Genomic DNA, 9,055 nt, shown 5'->3' with positions numbered 1-9,055 from the left:
GTTGCATTAGTCCTCAGATCAATTTCTCTAGGTGTGCAAAATGGTTTGGTGCTGATCTAGCTGCATTTCAGGGATGAAAGAAGCAGAGAATTTCCATGCTGCTCTGCCATCTTCCCCACTGTTTTTTTATTTAAAACAATTTTTTTAATGTTTTTTTATTTTTAAGAGAGAGAGCATGAGTGGGGGAGGAGCAAAGAGAGAGAGAGAGACACACACAGGATCCGAAGCAGGCTCCAGGCTCCAAGCTGTCAGCACAGAGCCCAATGCGGGGCTCAAACTCACAAACCATGAGATCATGACCTGAGCTGAAATCGGCACTCAACCGACTGAGCCACCCAGGCACCCCAACCATTGTTGTATTTTTAATTACAACATTGAATTTATTTTGAGACTTCAAGTTGCACTGAGAGAGGCCACAGGTTTTGGTATTTTTCCTCAAGTATGGAAAAGTTGAGAAAGAAGACTGGCATCCAACCAAGTCAGGAAAAAGATAAGCTGCCACTTGTTGCTAGCAGTGGTCATTTTTCTGGAAGTTCTGGACAATATCAATATGAAAAAATGAGTTTATATAAATACTAGGATGTGGCCAAGTCATCATAATTTGCAGCTTTTTACATGTTTCAGCTGCAGCCAGTTAGGAAATATAATAGAAAAAAGACTCCACTCACATTAGGACTAAATTGACAATAACTAGGAAACCATTTAGAAAGAAATGGGATTGGACTTTGTGTGAGATGAGTTAGCAGTGAGCACATTGGTGGCAGTGTCTGCTAGGGAAGGGGGAACAGACTTTCATTTCCTACATTGTTTAACTTATTTTCCCTAGCTGCATGTATATTACCTGCATAAGAAAATACATGTTTATGGGAATGCAAGCTGATGCAGCCACTCTGGAAAACAGTACAGAGGTTCCTCAAAAAACTAAAAATAGAACTACCCTATGACCCAGCAATTGCACTACTAGGTATTTATCCAAGGGATATAGGTGTGCTGTTTCCAAGCAACACATGCACCCCCATGTTTATAGCAGCACTATGAACAATAGCCAAAGTATGGAAAGAGCCCAAATGTCCATAGATGGATGAATGGATAAAGAAGATGTGGCATATATATATATATATATATATACACAATGGAGTATTACTTGGCAATCAAAAAGAATGAAATCTTACCATTTGCAACTATGTGGATAGAACTGGAGGGTATTATGCTAAGTGAAATTAGTCAGAGAAAGACAAATATCATATGACTTCACTCATATGAGGACTTTAAGAGAAAACAGATGAACATAAGGGAAGGGAAACAAAACTAATATAAAAACAGGGAGGGGGACAAAACAGAAGAGTCTCATGAATATGGAGAACAGAGGGTTACTGGAGGGGGTGTGGGAGGGGGAAATGGGCTAAATGGGTAAGGGTACTAAGGAATATACTGAAATCATTGGTGCACTATATGCTAACTAATTTGGATGTAAATTAAAAAAAAAGATTTAATTATTTAAAAAAAAACATGTTTAAAAATCTAACCACAATTCTAAATAGAAAGGTAGTCAATATAAATCAATAAAGCCCCCAAATTCCAAATTTCCAGCTAGTATACATTCATTTCAAGTAAATAATATACTTACTATTTTATTTGGGAAATTAAATACAAAAATACATCATATAGTTTAAGTTCGGGAATGCTGCTGGGCTGGCAACACAGCAATGTGCTCCACAGCCATGCATCCTCACAGCAGACCCGTGTGGACTGCAGGGCTCACCTGGCTGCATGCTTCCATGTGCTCTGGGAGTAGAATACAAGGGAGTGGCTACAGAGCCACAGTTAAAATGGCAACATCATCCACCCCACTCACTAGGGAATTTTTCCTTATTGTTTATCCATAGAGATTTAGGTGAAAATCTGATCTGGCTACAAAAATTATGGGTTGAAATTCTTTTGATAATGAAAATAATCTGCAAAGGACAGCTTATGGACCTAAGTAGGTCTACTATGAAAATATACAAATTCACATCCCAAGTAAAGTCTTTCTATACCTTGGTTTCTTGAATATAATTTTGGACAGAAACATTTCCCATGTAAAAATGAAACTGCACATACAGCATATGCCAGGTGCTGGGGTTATCTAGACTTTCAAATTTGAATGCCTCTTTCAGATTACTGGGCTGCTCGTGCAGGGGCCGGGTGGAGAAAGCCCACAGACTACCAGATAGGAGCACTCTGTGCCTCTCCAGCCACTACTGTTCACATTTCATCAAAAAACAGGTGCCCTCCGCTTCATGTGACTTTTTAGTCAGTGTGAATCTGGGTATGGGGGAACTTGCACAAAGTTCCTCTTCTAGCCCCAGTTTCTATTTTCCTCTTCCAAGTGGTGATACTGGTAGCCACCTCCCTCACAAATTCACAAGCAGACAAGAGCCAGACCAGGCATTGCTATTGGAAATGGGCAAAATCCACTGTGTCCTTCCTTTCTGCCTTCCCAAATAGCCAGATGATACATATTATTGTCATTAAACATTACATATACTGGGAATTTTGATAGACCATCAGCTCCACCTGCCCAGGTTGATGTGGAAACACATATCCCAGAAATCCAGCTTGGGGCCTACACAATGCACATCACCGGAAACAACATAAGATACAGAGACCTACCTTCTCCCTATACAGCAAGAGATTATTTAAAAGAAATTCAGGAGCACCAGGGTGGCTCGGTTAAGTGTCTGACTGCAGCTCAGGTCATGCTCTCGCGGTCCATGAGTTTGAGCCCCACATCAAGCTCTGTTGTCAGCTCAGAGCCTGGAGCCTGCTTCAGATTCTGTGTCTCCCTCTCTCTGCCCCTCCCCTGCTCACACACTCTCTCTCTCTCTCTCTCAAAAATAAACATTAAAAAAAAAATAGAAATTAAAATGGCGGTGGGGTAGCTGGGGGCAGGGCAGGGGCAAGTGTGACTTTTTGGCCTCCTTGTCCTCCAGGGGACCCCTGGACTTCATGCAGGTACCAGCACCATAAAGATGTAGACTTCAGAGCAGGTCTTTGACTACCCATGGGAAACTGTTAAAACAGCTGCAGTGCAGAAATAACCCAAAACCTATGAACCCAAGCATGGCTGCAACCGATGTACTGGACAGACAGATCCCCCTGGAAAGCTGCACAGCCGTAGACTTCTCAGTACAGAGGGGACTGCCTTCCATTGTGAAATCTCTTATTGGTGCAGCAAGAACTAAAACATGTGCAGCGGAGATCCTGGGAAGATGGCGGTGTAGGAGGATTCTGGGCTCACCGCGCGTCCTGCTGATCAGTTAGATTCCACCTACACCTGCCTAAATAACCCAGAAAACTGCCAGAAGACTAGCAGAACGGAGTCTCCGGAGCCAAGTGCAGACGAGAGGCCCACGAAAGAGGGTAGGAGGGGCGGGGAGGCGGTGCGCGCTCCACGGACTGGTGGGAGGGAGCCGGGGAGGGGGAGGGGCGGCCCACCTGACAAGCAGAGCCCCCCAGTCTGGCTTGCAAAAGCGGAGGGGCCGGAGTGTGTTCTGACAGCAAGGGGGACTTGACATCTGGAAGGTTATAAGCTAACAGCTCTGCTCGGAGAACAGGAGGGCTGGAGGACAACAGGAAGGAGAGTTGAGCCCCGGATGACAGAGCTCAGCTTGGCGGGGCACAAAGGCGCTCGCCAGCTCCATCTCCCTCAACCATCCCCCAGCCAAAATCCCAAACGGAACCAGTTCCTGCCAGGGAACTTGCTTGCACTGCGCAGACACCAAACGCTGTGCTTCTGCAGATCCATCCCTCCGGCAGGTCTGACTCCATCCCGGTACTGCAGGGCCCCTCCCGAAGCGGATCTCCGAAGGAAAAGCGAGCTGAACCTGCCCCTCCTGCCCCTGTGCACCTAGCCGATCCACCCCAGCTAATATGCCAGATCCCCAGCACCACAAGCCTGGCAGTGTGCAAGTAGCCCAGATGGGCCACGCCACCCCACAGTGAATCCCACCCCTAGGAGAGGGGAAGAAAAGGCAAACACCAGTCTGACTGTGGCCCCAGTGGTGGGCTGCGGGCAGACATCAGGTCTGAATGCGGTCCCGCCCACCAATGCACGTTATTCAAGACAGCACAGGGGAATTGCCCCACAGCCCCGCACCACTCTAGGGACTATCCAAAATGACGAAACGGAAGAATTCCCCTCAGAAAAACATCCAGGAAATAACAACAGCTAATGAACTGATAAAAAATGATTTAAACAATATAACAGAAAGTGAATTTAGAATAATAGTCATAAAATTAATCGCTGGGCTTGAAAACAGTATAAAGGACAGCAGAGAATCTCTTGCTACAGAGATCAAGGGACTAAGGAACAGCCAGGTGGAGGTAAAAAATGCTATCAATGAGCTGCAAAATAAAATGGAGACAACTACAGCTCGGATTGAAGAGGCAGAGGAGAGAATAGGTGAACTAGAAGATACAATTATGGAAAAAGAAGAAGCTGAGAAAAAGAGAGATAAAAAAGAATCCAGGAGTATGAGGGGATAATTAGAGAACTAAGTGATGCACTAAAGAGAAATAATATACACATAATTGGTATTCCAGAGGAGGAAGAGAGAGGGAAAGGTGCTGAAGGTGTACTTGAAGAAATAATAGCTGAGAACTTCCCTGAACGGGGGAAGGAAAAAGGCATTGAAATCCAAGAGGCACAGAGAACTCCCTTCAGACGTAACTTGAATCGATCTTCTGCACGACATATCATAGTGGAACTGGCAAAATACAAGGATAAAGAGAGAACTCTGAAAGCAGCTAGAGATGAACATGTTCTAACATATAAAGGGAGACCTATAAGACTCGTGACTGATCTCTCTTCTGAAACTTGGCAGGCCAGAAAGGAATGGCAGGAGATCTTCAATATGACGAACAGAAAAAATATGCAGCCGAGAATCCTTTACCCAGCAAGTCTGTCATTTAGAATAGAAGGAGAGATAAAGGTCTTCCGAAACAAACAAACACCGAAGGAATTCATCACCACTAAACCAGCCCTACAAGAGATCCTAAGGGGGATCCTGTGAGACAAATTACCAGAGCCATTACTACAAGCATGAAACCTATGGACATCACAGTGACTCTAAACCCATATCTTTCTATAATAACACTGAATGTAAATGGACTAAATGTGCCAACCAAAAGACATAGGGTATCAGAATGGATAAAAAAAAACAAGTCCCATCTATTTGCTGTCTACAAGAGACTCATTTTAGACCTGAGGACACCTTCAGATTGAGAGTGAGGGGATGGAGACTATTTATCATGCCACTAGAAGTCAAAAGAAAGCTGGAGTAGCCATACTTATATCAGACAAACTAGACTTTAAATTAAAGGCTGTAACAAGAGATGAAGAAGGACATTATATAATAATCACAGGATCTCTCCATCAGGAAGAGCTAACAATTATAAATGTCTATGCGCCGAATACAGGAGCCCCCAAATATATAAAACAATTACTCACAAACATAAGCAACCTTATTGATAAGAATGTGGTAATTGCAGGCGACTTTAACACTCCACTTACAGAAATGGATAGATCATCTAGACACACAGTCAATAAAGAAACAAGGGCCCTGAATAATACATTGGATCAGATGGACTTGATATATATTTAGAACTCTGCATCCCAAAGCAACAGAATATACTTTCTTCTCGAGTGCACATGGAACATTCTCCAAGATAGATCACATACTGGGTCACAAAACCGCCCTTCATAAGTATACAAGAATTGAGATCATACCATGCATACTTTCAGACCACAATGCTATGAAGCTTGAAATCAACCACAGGAAAAGTCTGGAAAACCTCCAAAAGCATGGAAGTTAAAGAACACCCTACTAAAGAATGAATGGGTCAACCAGGCAATCAGAGAAGAAATTAAAAAATATATGGAAACAAACGAAAATGAAAATACAGCAATCCAAACGCGTTGGGATGCAGCGAAGGCAGTCCTGAGAGGAAAATACATTGCAATCCAGGCCTATCTCATGAAACAGGAAAATCCCAAATACAAAATCTAACAGCACACCTAAAGGAAATAGAAGCAGAACAGCAAAGACAGCCTAAATCCAGCAGAAGAAGAGAAATAATAAAGATCAGAGCAGAAATAAGCAATATAGAATCTAAAAAACTGTAGAGCAGATCAATGAAACCAAGAGTTGGTTTTTTGAAAAAATAAACAAAATTGAGAAACCTCTTGCCAGGATTCTCAAAAAGAAAAGGGAGATGACCCAAATAGATAAAATCATGAATGAAAATGGAATTATTACAACCAATCCCTCAGAGATACAAACAATTATCAGGGAATACTATGAAAAATTATATGCCAACAAATTGGACAACCTGGAAGAAATGGACAAATTCCTAAACACCCACATGCTTCCAAAACTCAATCAGGAGGAAATAGAAACCTTGAACAGACCCATAACCAGCGAAGAAATTGAATCAGTCATCAAAAATCTCCCAACAAATAAGAGTCCAGGACCAGATGGCTTCCCAGGGGAGTTCTACCAGACGTTTAAAGCAGAAATAATACCTATCCTTCTCAAGCTATTCCAAAAAATAGAAAGGGAAGGAAAACTTCCAGAGTCGTTCTATGAAGCAACTATTACTTACTTCCTAAACCAGACAGAGACCCAGTAAAAAAAGAGAACTACAGGCCAATATCCCTGATGAATATGGATGCAAAAATTCTCAATAAGATACTAGCAAATCGAATTCAACAGCATATAAAAAGAATTATTCACCATGATCAAGTGGGATTCATTCCTGGGCTGCAGGGCTGGTTCAACATTCGCAAATCAATGAACGTGATACATCACATTAATAAAAGAAAAGATAAGAGCCATATGATCCTGTCAATCGATGCAGAAAAGGCCTTTGACAAAATCCAGCACCCTTTCTTAATAAAAACCCTTGAGAAAGTCGGGATAGAAGGAACATACTTAAACATCATAAAAGCCATTTATGAAAAGCCCACAACTAACATCATCCTCAGTGGGGAAAAACTGACAGCTTTCCCCCTGAGATCAGGAACACGACAGGGATGTCCACTCTCACCGCTGTTGTTTAACATAGTGTTGGAAGTGCTAGCATCAGCAATCAGACAACAAAAGGAAATCAAAGGCATCAAAATTGGCAAAGATGAAGTTAAGCTTTCACTTTTTGCAGATGACATGATATTATACATGGACAACCCGATAGATTCCACCAAAAGTCTGCTAGAACTGATCCATGAATTTAGCAAAGTTGCAGGATACAAAATCAATGTACAGAAATCAGTTGCATTCTTGTACACTAATAATGAAGCAACAGAAAGACAAATAAAGAAACTGATCCCATTCACAATTGCACCAAGAAGCATAAAATACCTAGGAATAAATGTAACCAAAGATGTAAAAGATCCGTATGCTGAAAACTATAGAAAGCTTATGAAGTAAATTGAAGAAGATATAAAGAAATGGAAAAACATTCCGTGCTCATGGACTGGAAGAATATTGTCAAAATGTCAATACTACCCAAAGCTATCTACACATTCAATGCAATCCCAATCAAAATTATACCAGCATTCTTCTCGAAACTAGAACAAGCAATCCTAAAATTTATATGGAACCACAAAAGGCCCTGAATAGCCAACCCTAACCCTAACCCTAACCAAAGCAGGAGGCATCACAATCCCAGACTTTAGCCTCTACACAAAGCTGTCATCATCAAGACAGCATGGTATTGGCACAAAAACAGACACATAGACCAATGGAATAGAATAGAAACCCCAGAACTAGACCCACAAACGTATGGCCAACTCATCTTTGACAAAGCAGGAAAGAACATCCAATGGAAAAAAGACAGTCTCTTTAACAAATGGTGCTGGGAGAACTGGACAGCAACATGCAGAAGGTTGAAACTAGACCACTTTCTCACACCATTCACAAAAAGAAACTCAAAATGGATAAAAGACCTGAATATGAGACAGGAAACCATCAAAACCCTAGAGGAGAAAGCAGGAAAAGACCTCTCTGACCTCAGCCATAGCAATCTCTTACTCGACACATCCCCAAAGGCAAGGGAATTAAAAGCAAAAATGAACTACTGGGACCTTATGAAGATAAAAAGCTTCTGCACAGCAAAGGAAACAACCAACAAAACTAAAAGGCAACCAACGGAATGGGAAAAGATGTTTGCAAATGACATATCGGACAAAGGGCTAGTATCCAAAATCTATAAAGAGCTCACCAAACTCCACACCTGAAAAACAAGTAACCCAGTGAAGAAATGGGCAGAAAACATGAATAGACACTTCTCTAAAGAAGACATCCAGATGGCCAACAGGCACATGAAAAGATGCTCAACGTTGCTCCTCATCAGGGAAATACAAATCAAAACCACACTCAGATATCACCTCACGCCAGTCAGAGTGGCCAAAATGAAAAAATCAGGAGACTATAAATGCTGGAGAGGAGGTGGAGAAATGGGAACCCTCTTGTACTGTTGGTGGGAATGCAAATTGGTGCAGCCAATCTGGAATGCAAATTGGTGCAGCCACACTGGAAAACAGTGTGGAGGTTCCTCAGAAAATTAAAAATAGACCTACCCTATGACCCAGCAATAGCACTGCTAGGAATTTACCCAAGGGATACAGGAGTACTGATGCATAGGGGCTCTTCTACCCCAATGTTTATAGCAGCACTCTCAACAACAGCCAAATTATGGAAAGAGCCTAAATGTCCATCAACTGATGAACGGATAAAGACATTGTGGTTTATATACACAATGGAGTACTATGTGGCAATGAGAAAGAATGAAATATGGCCCTTTGTAGCAACATGGATGGAACCGGAGAGTGTTATGCTAAGTGAAATAAGCCATACAGAGAAAGACAGATACCATATGGTTTCACTCTTATGTGGATCCTGAGAAACTTAACAGAAACCCATGGGGGAGGGGAAGGAAAAAAAAAAAAAAAAAGAGGTTAGAGTGGAAGAGAGCCAAAGCATAAGAGACTCTTAAAAACTGAGAACAAACTGAG

At 42.0% G+C, this 9,055-nt stretch overlaps 1 pseudogene; it reads left to right on the top strand.

Annotated features, from left to right (window-relative positions):
* Positions 1–1,406: 1,406 nt before the first annotated feature.
* The window catches only part of LOC121011969 (PRELI domain containing protein 3B-like), an 8,276-nt pseudogene continuing 627 nt past the window's right edge, over positions 1,407–9,055 (top strand).

The sequence above is a fragment of the Herpailurus yagouaroundi genome, unplaced genomic scaffold (genome assembly GCF_014898765.1).
Source record: "Herpailurus yagouaroundi ecotype Mexico unplaced genomic scaffold, PumYag 196, whole genome shotgun sequence".
In the NCBI taxonomy this organism is placed as follows: domain Eukaryota; kingdom Metazoa; phylum Chordata; class Mammalia; order Carnivora; family Felidae; genus Herpailurus; species Herpailurus yagouaroundi.
Note: the sequence above shows the minus strand (reverse complement) of the source record. Positions and strands in the feature narration are given on the sequence as shown.